This window comes from Hordeum vulgare, chromosome 1H (genome assembly GCF_904849725.1).
Source record: "Hordeum vulgare subsp. vulgare chromosome 1H, MorexV3_pseudomolecules_assembly, whole genome shotgun sequence".
Classification (NCBI taxonomy): domain Eukaryota; kingdom Viridiplantae; phylum Streptophyta; class Magnoliopsida; order Poales; family Poaceae; genus Hordeum; species Hordeum vulgare.
This window is the reverse complement of record NC_058518.1, coordinates 499,589,170-499,607,670: the sequence shown is the minus strand read 5'-3', so window position 1 is coordinate 499,607,670 and position 18,501 is coordinate 499,589,170.

Here is an 18,501-nt window from a genome sequence, read left to right as displayed (position 1 = left end):
TTAAACGCTTTATTAAAAAATTTAAATACTTGTTCAATTATTTTAAATACTTGATTAACATTTTTATAATACTTTTTCAACATCTTTTAAATGCATGTTTAATATTTATCTAATACTTGTTCAATATTTTTTAAATGCTTGATTAACATTTTTCTAATACTTGTTCAACATTTTCTAAAATGCTTGATTAATATTTTTGACATACATGTTGAAAATTTTCCATCACTTTTTTAACACATGGCAAACTTTTTTATAAATACGTTTTAACATTTTTAAATGGTTCTTTAACATACTTCAAATATTTTTAACATTTTTTAAATACTTTATTAGCATTTTTATATATAGTCAAACTTTTACATCATTTTTAATACATGTTCAACATTTTTCTATATAGATTAACATTATTCCAATGCTTGATTAACATGTTCTAAATAATTGTTCAACATTTTTTTCAAATGCTTGATTAACCTTTTTTGTACATCATCAATTATTTTCATTATTTTAAATACATGGTCAATATTTTTCTATACACATTAAAATTTTCCACATGCTGGATTATCATTTTTCAAACACTTGTTAAACATTTTTCCAGATGCTTGATTATCATTTTTCAAACACTTGTTAAGCATTTTTCCAAATGCTTGATATACATTTTGTTGGAAATATGCCCTGGAGGCAATAATAAATTAGTTATTATTATATTTCTTTATTCATGATAATCGTTTATTATCCATGCTAGAAATTGTATTGATTGAAAACTCAAATACATGTTTGGATACATAGAAAACACAGTGTCCCTAGTGAGCCTCTAGTTGACTAGTTCGTTGATAAAAGTTGGTCAAGGTTTTCTGGTCATAAGCAAGTGTTGTCACTTGATAACGGGATCACACCATTAGGAGAATCATGTGATGAACAAGACCCAAATTATGAACGTAGCATGTGATCGTGTCATTTTGTTGCTACTGTTTTCTGCGTTTCAAGTATTTGTTCCTATGACCATAAGATCATGTAACTCACTGACACCAGAGGAATACCTTGTGTGTATCAAACGTTACAACGTTACTGGGTGACTATAAAGGTGCTCTATAGGTATCTCCGAAGGTGTCCGTTGAGTTAGGATGGATCAAGATTGGGATTTGTCACTCCGTGTGACGGAGAGGTATCTCAGGGGCCACTCGGTAATACAACATCACATACAAAGCCTTGCAAGCAATGTGACTCAAGTACTAGTCACGGGATCTTGTATTACGGAACGAGTAAAGAGAATTGCCGGTAACGAGATTGAAATAGGTATAGGGATACCGACAATCAAATATCGGGCAAGTAACATACCGGAGGACAAAGGGAATGTTATACGGGATTATATGAATCCTTGGCACAGAGGTTCAACTGATAAGATCTTCGTAGAATATGTAGGATCCAATATGGTCATCCAGGTCCCGCTATTGGATATTGACCGAGAAGTGTCTCGGGTCATGTCTACATAGTTCTCGAACCCGCAGGGTCTGCACATTTAAGGTTCGATGATGTTTTAGTATAGTTGAGTTATATGTGTTGGTGACCGAAGGTTGTTTGGAGTCCTGGATGAGATCACGGACGTCACTAGGGTTTCCGAAATGGTCCGAAAAGGAAGATTGATATATAGGATGGTTTCATTTGGTCACCGAAATTTTTTCGGTCATTACCTGCAATGTACCGGGAGTGACGAATGGGTTCAGGATATTCATCGGGAGGGGCCCAACCACCCGGGAGTGAGTCCAGTAACCCTATGGTGGCGCACCATCCCTTAGTGGGCTGGTGAGTCCAGCCCAAGAGGGCTATGGCGCCACAAGGAGAAAATACCAAAGGAAAAGAAAAAAAAAGGAAATAGGGAGGTGGGAAGGAAGGAGTGGACTCCTTCCCCCAAACCGAATTGGGGTGGAAGTCCACCTCCTCCTCCTTGGCCGGCTCCCTTGGGGTTCCCTTAAGCCCCAAGGCTATCCCCTCCCCTCCTCCTATATATATTGGTGGTTTTATGGCTTTTTGAGACACAACTCTGCCACGTGCAACTCAAACCTATACCACGTAGTTCTTCCTCTAGATCGGATTTCTGCAGAGCTCAGGCGGAGCCCTGCAGGAGTAGATCATCACCACCACCGACGCGCCGTCACGCTGTCGGGTAACTCATCTACTTCTCTGTCTCTCTTGCTGGATCAAGAAGGCCGAGATCGTCATCGAGCTGTACGTGTGCTGAACGCGGAGGTGTCGTCCGTTCGGCGCTAGATCGGAACGGATCATGGGACGACGGTGATTTGAATCACGAAGCTGTATCACTACATCAACCGCGTTTCTTAATGCTTCCCGCTTAGCGATCTACAAGGGTATGTGGATCAAATCTCCTTCTCGTAGATGAACATCACCATGATAGGTCTTTGTGTGCGTAGGAATTTTTTTGTTTCCCATGCAATGTTCCCCAACAGTGGCATCATGAGCTAGGTTCATGCGTAGATGTTATCTCGGGTAGAACACAAAAGTTTTTGTGGGCGTTGATGTTCGATTTGCTGCCCTCCTTAGTCTTTTCTCGATTCAGCGTATTGTTGGATTGAAGCGGCCCGGACCGACATTACTCGTATGCTTACGAGAGACTCGTTTCATTGACTAACATGCAACTAGTTGCATAAAGATGACTGGCGGGTGCATGTTTCTTCAACTTTAGTTGAATTGGATTTGACCAAGGCGGTCCTTGGAGAGAGGTTAAATAGCAATTTGCACATCACCGTTGTGGTGTTTGCGTAAGTAAGATGCGAACATACTAGATACCCATAGCAGCCACGTAAAACATGCAACAACAAATTAGAGGACGTATAACTTGTTTTTGCAGGGTATGCTTGTGATGTGATGTGGCCAACGATGTGTTGTCATATATTGGATGTATGAGATGATCATGTTGTAAGCCAATGACATGATGTGATATATTGGATGTATGATATGATCATGTTGTAATAGTTAATATCGACTTGCACGTCGATGCTACGGCAACCGACATGAGCCATAGGGTTGTCTTTAAACTAACGTTTGTGTTTGTAGATGCGTTTACTATATTGCTAGGTTGTAGCTTTAGTAGTAATAGCATAGATAGCACGACAACCTCGATGGTGGCACGATGATGGAGATCATGGTGTGGCGTCGGTGACGATGAAGATCATGCCGGTGCTTTGGTGATGGAGATCAAGAAGCACAAGATCATGGTCGTATCATGTCACTTATGAATTGCATGTGATGTTAATCCTTTTATGCACCTTATCTTGCTTAGAACGACGGTAGCATTATAAGGTGATCCCTCACTAATTTTTCAAGATGAAATTGTGTTCTCCCCGACTGTGCACCGTTGCGACAGTTCGTCGTTTCGAGACACCACATGATGATCGAGTGTGATAGACTCAACGTTCACATACAACGGGTCCAAAACAGTTGCACACGCGGAACACTCGGGTTAAACTTGACGAGCCTAGCATGTGCAGACATGGCCTCGGAACACAAGAGACCGAAAGGTCGAGCATGAATCGTATAGTTGATATGATTAGCATAGAGATGTTTACCACTGAAACTATACTCAACTCACGTGATGATCGGACTTGAGTTAGTGGATTTGGATCATGCACCACTCAAATGACTAGAGCGATGTATTTTTGAGTGGGAGTTCTTAAGTAATATGATTAATTGAACTTATTAACATGAACATAGTCAAAAGGTCTTTGCGAATTATGATGTAGCTTGCGCTATAGCTCTACTGTTTTTTATATATTCCTAGAGAAAATTTAGTTGAAAGATGATAGTAGCAACTTTGCGGACCGAGTCTGTAAAACTGAGGATTGTCCTCATTACTGCACAGAAGGCTTATGTCCTTAATGCACCACTCGGTGTGCTGCACCTCGAGCGTCGTCTGTGGATGTTGCGGATATCTGACATACACGTTTTGATGACTACGTGATAGTTCAGTGTGTAATACTTAATGGCTTAGAAGCAAGGCACCGAAGACGTTTTGAAACGTCACGGAACATAAGAGATGTTCTAAGAGATGAAATTGAGGTTTCATGCTCGTGCCTTGTTGATAGGTATGAGACCTCCGACAAGATTCTTTGTCTACAAAGTAAAGGAGAAAAGCTCAATCGTTGAGCATGTGCTCAGATTGTGTGAGTACAACAATCGCTTGAATCAAGTGGGAGTTAATGTTCCAAATGAGATAGTGATGGTTCTCCAAAGTCACTGCCACCAAGCTGCTAGAGCTTCGTGATGAACTATAACATATCAAGGATAGATATGATGATCCTTGAGCGATTCACAATGTTTGACACCACGAAAGTAGAAATCAACACCTACCCACCTGCTTGTTACATGGCACGAGTTCATGCATGGCCCCGTCCTCAACGCTACCCCGACACTATGCGCGCGGGACCGCCTACACTTGCAGCTGCGACACACGGACATACATATTCCCTCATCACTTGCAGTAGAAGAGTTGAGTTGCCGCTGCTCTCACTCACACGCGCGTGCCCACACACCAAAGATTTTCCCCATGCTAACTAAAAGGTTGTGACGTACGCCCTTCCCTTCCCTGCTCTCACAAGATGAAGGACGCAGCGAAGTATTTGATCATCATCGTCGCCGGCGGAGCTGCGCTCGTCGGCTGCTGCAGCGGTTTTGCGGCGGCGGCGGAGTGCTGGGGCGGTTTGGAAGCGGCGGCGGAGTGCTGCGGCGGTTTGGCGGCAGTGACGAGTGCGCTGCATCCGCGTCGTCGTGGCCGATGTCGAGGAGCGCGCCCCACGCGCGGCGGCAGTGGGGGATGGAGCAACCCTAGCGGAGCTGGACGGCGGTGGGGGATGGAGCAGCCGTGTCGGAGCTTGGTACAAATTGTTGGGGGAGGGGGCCTCAACATAGCACCGCCAGTGGCCCCGTCCCAATGCTCCCCCGATACGGTCGATTTTCGTGTTTTGAACCTTCTTCAGAATTTAAGCAAATGTCTGAACGTCCACAATACCCTTCCACCGTGTTTGCTTTCGGTTTGTGAGGAAAACGAATGTCCGAACTGATCCGCGGACGGATGCGGAACCGTGTCTTATCCGAGCGGATCATATCACAGGCCAAAGGCAGCGGGAGCGTGGGATATGATCCACCTGCATGTCCAAACTGATAGCAAGAATATTTGGCAGTCCTAACACTGATCAGTAGCAACACACCTCTGCTCACTGCCCGCAAAACAGACACACACACCTCTGTTCACGCAAAAAAAAAAAACAGCAACACCTCTCATCTACTAGAGCATCTCGAGTTGTCCTCATCTACACGGGGATCTGTTCCTTGTTTTTACTCCCTCCGTCTCAGTTTACAAGTCCGTCACATATACATAGGTCGCTAGTATGAAAAATCAACGTATATAAAAGAGTCCGTCACATTTACACGGCAAAATTCATAAAATTGTTCGTGTTTATCATTTAAAAAATCAAAATGTGTTCACTTTTTGTTCTCTTCTTATTTATTATCTTTATTTTGTTTTCCCAATTTTTTGTTTTTCCTGTTCACTTTAATTCAATGTATATAACAGAGTTTTCTTTTGGTTCATCGTATATTAAAAAAATTCACTAGTCGTTAAAAAATGTTCAATGTATATTGCAAAAAAGAATTGTGTGGATTCAAAAAATGACCATCATATATTAATGGATTGTTCACTGTATATTATAAAAAATTGGTATTCATTAACATTTTCTATAATTTGAATTTTTTATGTAAATTCCCAAACATGTTTTTTAAAATATGATTTGACCAAGCTTTCTTCCTTATGGAAAATTATTAGAAATATAAGCATGAAAAACGCAAAAATAAAAAACAAAAACAAATCACTATTAGCCTAGAAGCTAGCGATGAGATACATACTTGTAAATGTATTACGATCACACGCAAAATCTAACAAATCGATTTTAGCTAGCTCGGTATTTTTTCCTAAAAAAGACTAGCGATCAGAATTTTTTGTACGGGCAGCTAGCGACCAGATCAGAGTATAGGCCGCCCAACCAGGCGAACACGGAGTGAGCTGGTTTCTAGTTTGGGCTTTGAAAAATTAAAATCAAACAAACATGGGAAACAAAAAGAATTGAGGTGGCGTTGATATCATACTTAAATGTTACCCCCTCCGTTCCTAGAATTAAGTATAAGTCTTTTTAAATATTTCAATAGTTGACTAGATACGTAGTAAAACGGATGAACCTATACTTTAAAATTTGTTCATATACATACGTATGTAGTTTTTTATTGAAATGTCTAAAATACTTATATTTAAGAACAAAGGAAGTAGGTACTATCTTACATCCAGGTGTAACAAAGACGGACCCAATATTAAATATGGTACAAATTTTGCTAGCAATGCAGTATGTATATATTGTTAGGTCATAGAGTTGTCAACATTGAATTGTTGATGTTGAATAAATTATAGTTGAGGTACCAAAACTGTTAAGCCAAACAACAGCGGTATTATTAATGTGGTGAGTTCTTTAGTAGCAGGGAGATAATCGACTATATTTTCTTCATGCCGCCTTGAGTTTTACTGATGCCGCTCTGACCGTCCATTGAGCAGTGAGAGAAATGCATATTTCAACTCTCAACTCTTGCTCTAGTCTAATCTACAACCCTCTTCTCTTAAAAACCAGCCAGGATTCGACCCTCCCCTCCCCATACCCTGGTTTTAACCTGTTGAGGATCCAGTCATCATGTCGAATCAGCAAACCATGTGCGAATAAAATAAAATTTTCCGGAAAAAAAAAACAAGAGAATTTTTTTTAAAAAAATCTGCAATTTTATAATACTTATGTGAAATAAAAATATATTTTCTTTTTTTTCTTTTGTGAAATACATTTTTCTAGAAAATGAAACTGATGATAATTTCATTAATTTAAGAATTTGTTTTTGAAACTTTCCTAGAATGCTTATTATTAATTTCTAAAATTTACTGATTTTATTCAAAAATTCCTAGAATATTTATTTTTCTTATAAATTTTGGTAAAACATTTTGGCAGAATATTATGACAAAAAATTGATATTTTTTTATTTCCCTAATTTATAGTATTTTTCTATTTTTAGCTTACAAATTTTTTTCGTATTTTTCTGGGGACTCTATTTTTTTTACTCGGGTGGCTTGCTGACTTGATGGTCAACAGGTTAACTAGATGGCGTGGGCCTACAATTCAACAAATCACTATTGAGGCAAGTTGCACATGAGTCAAGATGTACTTGGGACACGTCCCCATATCTTCATGTTACAAGCACATCATAGCAATTGTCATCCAGAGCACAACATTGTATCATTAAAACCGCGAGAACAAATATAAGGTTGTGAGAGTAAGAACCCATACCGGTTGTTAAAGGTCCTATTAAAAAACTAGAATTTAATTCGTTAACAAAGACTTACCAGAGCCTTTATCATAGTGCACCATCTCTCATGGGTTCGATAACTCAGTGTCTCTCCTTAAGAAAAAGGGAGAGAACCTTCGCTATCCAAACTGAATCTCAAAGGTCATAAGGGGCTAGAAGGTATATCAGGAGAAGCACAAGACTCAGTAAATTGGGTTGGGTGGAAATAGGATTCGCAGACAGAAGCTAACCTAGCCCGTCTTTCAGTAGTACCAGGAGCACTTTTCTTGTTTGCCATGTCCAATTTATCAATGGCATCACCCTCATCATTAAGCACATATTTATCCAAGGGGTTAGTTCCTCAATATCCACGGGCCTTGAATCCTCATTGGGACCATCAGTACCATTTTGTTCAAAAGCCTCCACGGAGAATGAAAGAAGATAGAGCTACTTTTTATTTCCACCAACATCTCAAAAGGAATTTCAGTTGGTCCCTACAAACAATTTTAACTCTCGGTCTCATAAAAGTTCCACATCCACCAAAATTCCAAAACTGAAAACAATTTGAGCTATCACCTTCGAAGAATACCATTTAGGAGGGATCACTTGAATAGTAAGCCAAGCTTCAACTAGCTCATCGAAGGGATCAATTGAACTAATTCATTCCACCACCTTAACAGAAATACCATCAATAGGCAAGTCAAAAGTTGAGAATTCAATCAAATCTTCCACTTTCTTCCATCGGGAAGACTTTGTCAGGAATGACTCGGGAGAAACTGAACGAATATTCCATGGCCACTGTTTGATTTTGCAAAAGATGCCATCCGGCTTTTCAACTGAATCATCATTGAAAATCTCTCCTTTAACCGCATTGACCACTCCACAATTTTCGAAATTAAGCCATTTTGACTCATCCCTAACATGCACATCCAAATGATAAACCCTAAACCCAGAGCAGATTGACCAAAAACTGCAACCACAATGTGTAACTGAGTCCAACCAATGTAGTTATCCACATTATAATCTTTTAAGCCACAGATGATACAGATCTTTGAAGCTAATGCATTTACCCACATAGTGCCCTCGACAACCACAAATAAAGCACATCATATCTTTAATCCGCAAAATCTTGTTGTTTAGCCAAAATCATATGAAGAGCCTTGCCAAAAAAATAGGATCCCGATATTCACCACACGTGTGGCATAGTAGATATCCGCCCACACACGGTGTGTGTCATACGCAGGAGGTAGCCCACACTCGTTGTGTGTGGACGAACAGTAGAACTCCCCACATGTGTGGGCGCAGCTATTGTGCCATACGCCCAACAAGTACTACTCATTCCACCCGCGCGTGTGGCACGAAGCAAATCTGCCCACACAGTCTGACGCAGCTATGTTAGTTACCCGCGGTACGACACTTTAGTTATCCTAGGGATGACAACTCTTGTTACCCGGGATGGCAAATGTAATTGTAAAAGCATGGCAACTCTCTCCTTTGGTTAACTATACTTACCCTCGGGACGACACTTTAGTTACCCCGGGATAATTGTCATGTGTGTTTATCTAGTTGTCGTGTGTGGTCCAACCATATTTTTCATGTATGGTTAATTATAGTTGACATGCATGTTTACTTGGTTGCCATAAACGCGCAATTGTGGTTGCCATCTAGCAACGAATCATAGTTGATATATGTGTTACGTAGTTGCCATGTACGTGCAACTGCAGTTGCCTTCTAGCAATGAATCATAGTTGACATGTGTGTCACGTAGTTGCCATGTACGCGCAACTGTAGTTGTCATCTAGCAACATACAAGCGTCGTGTGGGCGAAGAGCAGTTCATCCACACACGCGTGGACTGTTGGAAATATGCCCTAGAGGCAATGATAAATTAGTTATTATTATATTTCTTAGTTCATGATAATCGTTTATTATCCATGCTATAATTGTATTGATTGGAAACACAGTGCATGTGTGGATACATAGACAAAACACTGTCCCTAGTAAGCCTCTAGTTGACTAGCTCGTTGATCAAAGATGGTCAAGGTTTCCTGACCATGGGCAAGTGTTGTCACTTGATAACGGGATCACATCATTAGGAGAATCATGTGATGGACTAGACCCAAACTAATAGACGTAGCATGTTGATCGTGTCATTTTGTTGCTACTATTTTCTGCGTGTCAAGTATTTGTTCCTATGACCATGAGATCATATAACTCACTGACACCGGAGGAATACTTTGTGTGTATCAAACGTCGCAACGTAACTGGGTGACTATAAAGATGCTCTACAGGTATCTCCGAAGGTGTTCGTTGAGTTAGTATGGATCGAGACTGGGATTTGTCACTCCGTGTGACGGAGAGGTATCTCGGGGCCCACTCGGTAATACAACATCACACACAAGCCTTGCAAGCAATGTGACTTAGTGTAAGTTGCGGGATCTTGTATTACGGAACGAGTAAAGAGACTTGCCGGTAAACAAGATTGAAATAGGTATGCGGATACTCACGAACGAATCTCGGGCAAGTAACATACCGAAGGACAAAGGGAATGACATACGGGATTATATGAATCCTTGGCACTGAGGTTCAAACGATAAGATCTTCGTAGAATATGTAGGGTCCAATATGGGCATCCAGGTCCCGCTATTGGATATTGACCGAGGAGTCACTCGGGTCATGTCTACATAGTTCTCGAACCCGCAGGGTCTGCACACTTAAGGTTCCACGTTGTTTTATGCGTATTTGAGTTATATGGTTGGTTACCGAATGTTGTTCGGAGTCCCGGATGAGATCACGGACGTCACGAGGGTTTCCAGAATGGTCCGGAAACGAAGATTGATATATAGGATGACTTCATTTGATTACCGGAAGGTTTTCGGAGTTACCGGGAATGTACCGGGAATGGCGAATGGGTTCCGGGTGTTCACCGGGGGGGGGGGGGGGGCAACCCACCCCGGGGAAGCCCATAGGCCTTGGGGGTGGCGCACCAGCCCATAGTGGGCTGGTGGGACAGCCCAAAAAGGTCCTATGCGCCATAGGAAGAAAATCAAAGAGAAAAAAAAGAGGAGGTGGGAAAAGGGGGAAGGACTCCTCCTTCCAAACCTAGTTGGACTCGGTTTGGAAGGGGAGGGTTGCCCCCCTTGGCTCGGCCGAACTCCTTGGGGGTCCTTGGACCCCAAGGCAAGGCTCCCCCTCTTCCCCCTATATATACGGAGGTTTTATGGCTGATTTGAGACAACTTTGCCACGGCAGCCCGACCACATACCTCCACGGTTTTACCTCTAGATCGCGTTTCTGCGGAGCTCGGGCGGAGCCCTGCTGAGATTAGATCACCACCAACCTCCGGAGCGCTGTCACGCTGCCGGAGAACTCATCTACCTCTCCGTCTCTCTTGTTGGATCAAGAAGGCCGAGATCATCGTCGAGCTGTACGTGTGCTGAACGCGGAGGTGTCGTCCGTTCGGCACTAGATCGGAGCGGATCGTGGGACGGATCGCGGAACGGTTCGTGGAACGGTTCACGGGGCGGATCGAGGGACGTGAGGACGTTCCACTACATCAACCGCGTTTCTTAACGCTTCTACTGTGCGATCTACAAGGGTACGTAGATCGGAAATCCCCTCTCGTAGATGGACATCAGCATGATAGGGCTTCGTGCGCATAGGAAAATTTTTGTTTCCCATGCGACGTTCCCCAATAGTGGCATCATGAGCTAGGTTCATGCGTAGATGTCTTCTCGAGTAGAACACAAAAATTTTTGTGGGCGGTGATGTGCGTTTTGCTGCCCTCCTTAGTCTTTTCTTGATTCCGCGGTATTGTTGGATTGAAGCGGCTTGGACTGACATTACTCGTACGCTTACGAGAGACTGGTTTCATCGCTACGAGTAACCCCGTTGCTCAAAGATGACTGGCAAGTGTCAGTTTCTCCAACTTTAGTTGAATCGGATTTGACCGAGGAGGTCCTTGTATAAGGTTAAATAGCAATTCATATATCTCCGTTGTGGTGTTTGCGTAAGTAAGATGCGATCCTACTAGATACCCATGGTCACCACGTAAAACATGCAACAACAAAATTAGAGGACGTCTAACTTGTTTTTGCAGGGTCTGCTTGTGATGTGATGTGGCCAACGATGTGTTGTCATATATTGGATGTATGAGATGATCATGTTGTAATAGATAATATCGACTTGCACGTCGATGGTACGGCAACTGGCAGGAGCCATAGGGTTGTCTTTAAACTAACGTTTGTGCTTGCAGATGCGTTTACTATTTTGCTAGGATGTAGCTTTAGTAGTAATAGCATGAGTAGCACGACAACCCCGATGGCGACACGTTGATGGAGATCATGGTGTGACGCCGGTGACAAGAAGATCGTGCCGGTGCTTTGGTGATGGAGATCAAGAAGCACATGATGATGGCCATATCATGTCACTTATGAATTGCATGTGATGTTAATCCTTTTATGCACCTTATTTTGCTTAGAACGACGGTAGCTTTATGAGGTGATCTCTCACTAAAATTTCAATACGAAATTGTGTTCTCCCCGACTGTGCACCGTTGCGACAGTTCTTCGTTTCGAGACACCACGTGATGATCGGGTGTGATAGACTCAAGTTCACATACAATGGGTGCAAAACAGTTGCACACGCGGAACACTCGGGTTAAGCTTGACGAGCCTAGCATGTGCAGACATGGCCTCGGAACACATGAGACCAAAAAGGTCGAGCATGAATCATATAGTTGATATGATTAGCATAAGAGATGCTTACCACTGAAACTATTCTCGACTCACGTGATGATCGGACTTGAGATAGTGGATTTGGATCATGTACCACTCAAATGACTAGAGAGATGTACTTTTTGAGTGGGAGTTCTTAAGTAATATGATTAATTGAACTAATTGTCATGAACATAGTCTAATGGTCTTTGTGAATTACGATGTAACTTGCGCTATAGCTCTACTGTTTTTATATGTTCCTAGAGAAAATTTAGTTGAAAGTTGATAGTAGCAAACTTTGCAGACTAAGTCTGTAAAACCGAGGATTGTCCTCGTTGCTGTGTAGAAGGCTTATGTCCTTAATGCACCACTCGGTGTGCTGCACCTCGAGCGTCGTCTGTGGATGTTGTGAACATCCGACATACACGTTTCTGATGACTACACGATAGTTCAGTACAAAATACTTAATGGCTTAGAAGCAAGGCACCGAAAACGTTTTGAAACGTCATGGAACATAAGTGATGTTCTAAAGAGATGAAATTGTGATTTCATGCTTGTGCCCTTGTTAAGAGGTACGAGACCTCCAACAAGATTCTTTGTCCACAAAGTAAAGGAGAAAAGCTCAATCGTTGAGCGTGTGCTCAGATTGTGTGAGTACGACAATCGCTTCAATCAAGTGGGAGTTAATCTTCCAGATGAGATAGTGATGGTTCTCCAAAGTCACTGCCACCAAGCTGTGAGAGCTTCGTGATGAACTATAACTGAAAAGACCTCGATGACGCCTAGAGGGGGGTGAATAGGCTATTTCAAAACTTCTTTAGATTTGGCTTGAACCTGATGCGGAAATAAACTAAGAGGGTACTTGTCGAGCACAAATCCTAAATGCACTAGGCACTGCAACGTGTATCAACAACACGATCTACTAAGATGGACACAATGCAGTTACTAACAAGCACAAGTAAGTTACACAAACTTACTTGAGCTATATCACACGACAAGTAGGTGAACAACACAAGATACTAGATCACACTATATCACACGATATATCAAGGGCTGCAAGTATGTACGTGTGAATATAGAGGGTATGCTTGAATGATTAATCTTGTACAAGAAATGGCCAACACAATATAATGAGCACAAGCAATATGCAATGTATGTATGCTCAAATAACACAAGTAAACCACAAGTAAGGAGTTAGGGTTAAGGATAACCAAGGTCACTGAGACGAAGATGTATCCCGATGTTCACTTCCTTGGAGGGAAGCTAGTCACCGTTAGAGAGGTGGATGTTACCACAAAGGCACACCAACGCCACGAAGGCTCACCCTATTCTCCCTTTGAGATAACTGCACGAAGGCGTTTCACAACCACTAGTGGTAAGCCTTTGAGGTGGCTTCCAAACCCTCACAAACTTTTCGGGGGGAAATCACACGGATTGATTCCTCTCCGAAGAACTCCTACCGCCTAGGAGTCTCCAACCTCCAAGAGTAACAAGATCACGGGGAATGATCAAAACTTGCTCAAATCACAAATAGCTTGGGTTGAGAGAAGGAGAGGGAGAAGATCTATCTTTTGATTGGAACAACTCTCAAAGGGGCTCACAAATGCTCTTGGGATCTAAGATTTGGAGTGAGCAAATGTGTGTGAGGTGGAAATGTGTTCTTATGAGGATAAGGCTGTGTTGGGCCGCCCTCTCACGAAGTGGGAGGGGGGTATTTATAGTGGGGAGAGAAAAAGAGCCGTTGGGGACACTTTAAGTCACACAGGGTCCGGACGTCCGACAGTTGTCGGAAGTCCGGGCGACCGCGAGGGGTCGGACGTCCGACAGGGGTCGGTCTTCCGGGGCCTGTAGATACGACTGAAACTATTTTGAATTAAACAGCGACCGGACGTCCGACAGGGGTCGATCGTCCGAGGCCTATAGGTGTGCCTGAACATATTTGAATTCATCAGTATACGGACGTCCGGAGTGGCCCGGAAGTCCGTGTTATACATCACAAGTTCTACTAGTGGTGGCTTCCGGATTTCCGATGGGTGTCGGACATCCGGTCCTCGGGTGTTAGCCCTTTCACCTGAGCTTGATGTTGTTGTTCCTTCTTGGCTCAAGTTGAAAGCAGGACATGATGAAGTCTTCAAGTAGCTTTCCCATACACAATGTGGAAAGCCTAGCTTATGTATTTATCTTCATTTGTCCATCATGTGAACATCCACAAGAATCAAGCATGTAGTGCTCAAGAATGCTTATCTTGATCTTGTCCTGTCCACCATGTGAACATCCACAAGAATCAAGCATGTAGTGCTCAGGAATGCTTATCTTGATCTTGTCCTTGTTAGCACATGAGATTGTCCTTATCAACACATGATCATTGACAATAGTTTCAATGATATATTCGTGCTGATCCACTTGAACTTGCACACCACAATCTTGATGACGATCACCACTTGACGTCATCCTTCATGGGTTGTATGAGATCTTCCTTTTGGCGCAAGCCCAATGGAAACACACCTAACCCCCACATAGGAGTCTCACAAAGACCATGGGTTAGTACACAAACACGTAATGGACAATGCTTACCATACCATGGGATCACTTGATCCCTCTCGGTACATCTTATACGCTTTGTGTGTTGATCATCTTGATTTTCTCTTAGTCTGAGATCTTGATCAACCTAGTGTTTCTATGACCATTCTTTGGATAATACCTGAATAACATCTTGGTCAACATATAAACTCCTTGAACCCAACAGATGGACTTCAAGAAGTGCCTATGGACAAATCCTATAAATATAACTTAAGGCAACCATTAGTCCATAGGGATTGTCATCAATTACCAAAACCACAGATGTAGATATATTATGCTCTATCAATCTCCCCCATTTTGGTAATTGAAGACAACCACTTCAAGAGAGTTTATATAAGGAAATAAGCATAACCAAGCGCACACATACAAGGTAATAGTGCATGTGAGCAAGATGTAAATGCTTACGCAATAAAAGCAAAACCCTCTAAACATATCCAAAGTAAACTCTCTAAACTTCTCCCCCATTGGCATCGATTGCCAAAATAGACGAAAAGTTTAGAAAGCAAATATAGTAGGTGGTCCTCCAAAAAGTGTGTATTTCTCGGCAAATGAGTGCAGAAAAATACACAAATACAATGATAAGTAGTTGGAGGAAAACAAACTATATTAAGGACCCAAAAATTGCAAAAAGGAATCATATGCCACAAAGACATACAAAGATAGAGGCAAGCAATCAAAAGATCCCAGATGGAACAAACAATCATATGTTCCTTCGAACCACATGAATAAAAGATATTATGATAAAGGCAACATAGTGCTTTATCAAAAAAACTAGAGAAGCTCCCCATGATTTGTGCACTAATATGAGATTTTTGTATTTGACACAGGTGCACAAAATAGGATCGTTGCTCCCCCAGAATTAATAGAAACACACAACGAGTGCAAGAAGATAGATGAGAAAATAGGCATATCAATTGCACAAAACTAATGGTTGAGCAACATGTAAAGGAAGCAACTTAAGAATAAGCTCAACCAAAGTAATGTGTGTGAGTCATGGCAAAGCACTTGAGAAGACTTAAGATAAGGATGAGCATTGCTCATCAACATAGTCTTGATGAATATGAGATACAAAGTGCAAGACATATCATTCCCACACACACATACTAGAAAATGGGTTCACAAGCTTACTAATAAACAAAATAAGAACCAACGCTTGTGACAACCCATTGTGAAGATAGGAAGTAAGGATCTTGTCAAGAGGAGGGATAATAATTGAAAATGGCAAAACCCTCATCAAGACAAGCATGAGGAAAAATAATCTTCACGGCCAAAGAGTGCACCAAAGATGTAGGAAAATAAGATACGCACTCAAAACAAACCTTTCACGTTGCCACCAAAACCGAAAAAGGAAATGCAGCGGTGGACGTGAAAGAAAAGAGGATATCAATTAGAGATGTAACTTCTCTCATGTGACCAAGATTCTAAGTAGAAGACAATCATGATGATATATATATCCACAAAGAAGGATGTACACACGAAATGGTTACAAGAAGGAAGAACACTAGATATCCAAAAGGGAAGTCATAAATATATCAATGAGATCTTTTGCTTGGAAGCATAGCACATGGCCTAATATTTTTTTATTGTATAATATGAACTTCCAACATACGAACATCAAAGACATCCCAACTAGCAGTAAGACATCATCGTTCGGATGCTTTGAGAAAGCAAACAAGTACTATGAGAATAAATCAAGAGATTCATGCCATGATGCAACCTGGAAAAGAAAAGACAGGTTGGGTCCTTTGCAAGAAAAGAATGCATGAAGTGGATACTTGTTACCGAGACAACATTGGATTGATGTAGTAGATAGTTGTTCTTTGATCATCCTAACTTGGCTCCAATAATCACATGGTCTCAACATCTTCCTTATAGGTGAGCCGAGCATCCAATGCATCTCCAGTTGTTCCTGGAACAACAAAATAAACAAAATGGTGCCCAAACTCATTGGGACCAAAGAGTTAGAAGACCAGCAATACATAGGACAAACTCCACACACATATGTGCATATAGATATGAATTTGAATTTCATGCACACTTTAGCCAATTTATGACAGGGTGGAGTTTCCCTTATATATTGGGTCAAAGGAGGAAAGCAAGCAAAAGAAGTTGTATATAGTAGCTAGATATGCATGCTCAAGACTCTCAAGAATCAACTCAACACAAAGTTGATAAGTCATCAAAAGACAAGATATCAAGTGACAATAAGATCCTAAAACAAAAGAACTATCACTTGAAAGATATCAATTAAAAGATACATCAAGGAATGAGATATCCATTGACACATGTCAAATAGAAGGCAACAAGAAACCATTTGAAGGAAAACAAACAGAGGTATCTAGTTTCTAAGAGAGAGCTAGGTTCCAACAAACAAAGCCCTCTACAAATTTTCATGATGGCACAAAGCATCATAAAGAGCAATACTTGCCTCCCATCAACACACACTTGATGGGGATCAAATGATTTTATGATGGGTGAATAAAGAGAGTGTTTTTAAAAGGGAATAGGATAGATCCCCCAAGGGACGTGCATTATATAGAATTTGCATTTGAATTCAAAACGCACACGATGGGATCATCACTTTCTCTATATCTATAACCACACTAGACATGTTAAAAATAGATTCATAAGAGGCAAGAAAGACACACGAAACACAAAATCCAATGTAAAGATGATTATCAATTCCAATCATATGATGGGAATACCAATTGTCAAGGACAAGAAGTATTTTTGAAATGATACTCATTGGTAGATCACAAATATATCCAAGATCATCTTTACCCATAAAACGCAAGCAAATGACACTTGTAGAGCTAACATGCCACCTAGGAACAAGATAGTTTACAATATCAATGCTAAGTGGCAATACGTCAAATGTACACATTTTCTAGGTTTGTAATATGCACATAGCATATTACTCCCCCATAATGTGATAAACCAATAACATTAACAAGTGGCAAATTAAAATCAACAAGAGATACTTAATGGACCATATAGAATTTGAATTTCTCATGAGTAAGACATACCACATAGACACTAGATAATCTTGAAGCATCAAAACTAAGTGGTATTCCCCATGTATACACATTTATAGGATTGTGAGGTGTGCAAAGCACATCACTCCCCCACAATGGGATAGTCCATTAATCTCTCACAAGAGCCAACAAAAATACAGACAAGATGCAAATAGGCTCAATACAGGACTCACATGTACATGATGTGCAAAACAACATACACATACTCGATTACTCAAGATAAGCAAGTTGGAAGCACAACATATACAAACGCATGCAAGGTACAAAACCACAACATGCAAAGGGGCAAGCACCTAACAATGTAAACAGTTTAAGTATAAGTTATCGTAAAGGAGGCACATTGGATATAAGGTAGGAACTCGATAATCCAAATGACTTGGCTTGAGATAATATGAATGATGAAGACCCCTTAATTCTTCATTATGTATCCAAGTCTCTAATGTCCTCCAAGGTCACCTATTGATCAAGTTTGAGCTTGTTGGTCCCCAACTACATTGGGTCCTAAGAGGTTAAACACAATAGGCTTGGCAACCCAAATGGTTCTTTTCTTGACACCATTTTGAGTACCAACAAACTTGGCAAACACATTGCCAACCTTATCCTTCCCAAGGGAATATGTATCATCAATAGTGATTGGGTTGGATAAGTTACCTTTCGTGCAAGACAAAGCGACGTGACCCTTCTCACGACATAAGTAGCAACATCTACCCTTTGTTTTCTTCCCAGTTGATTTCTCACCTTGGGGAGTGTTGGCTTGGGTCTTATTGGGAAGAGGCCTTCCTTCAACTTGTA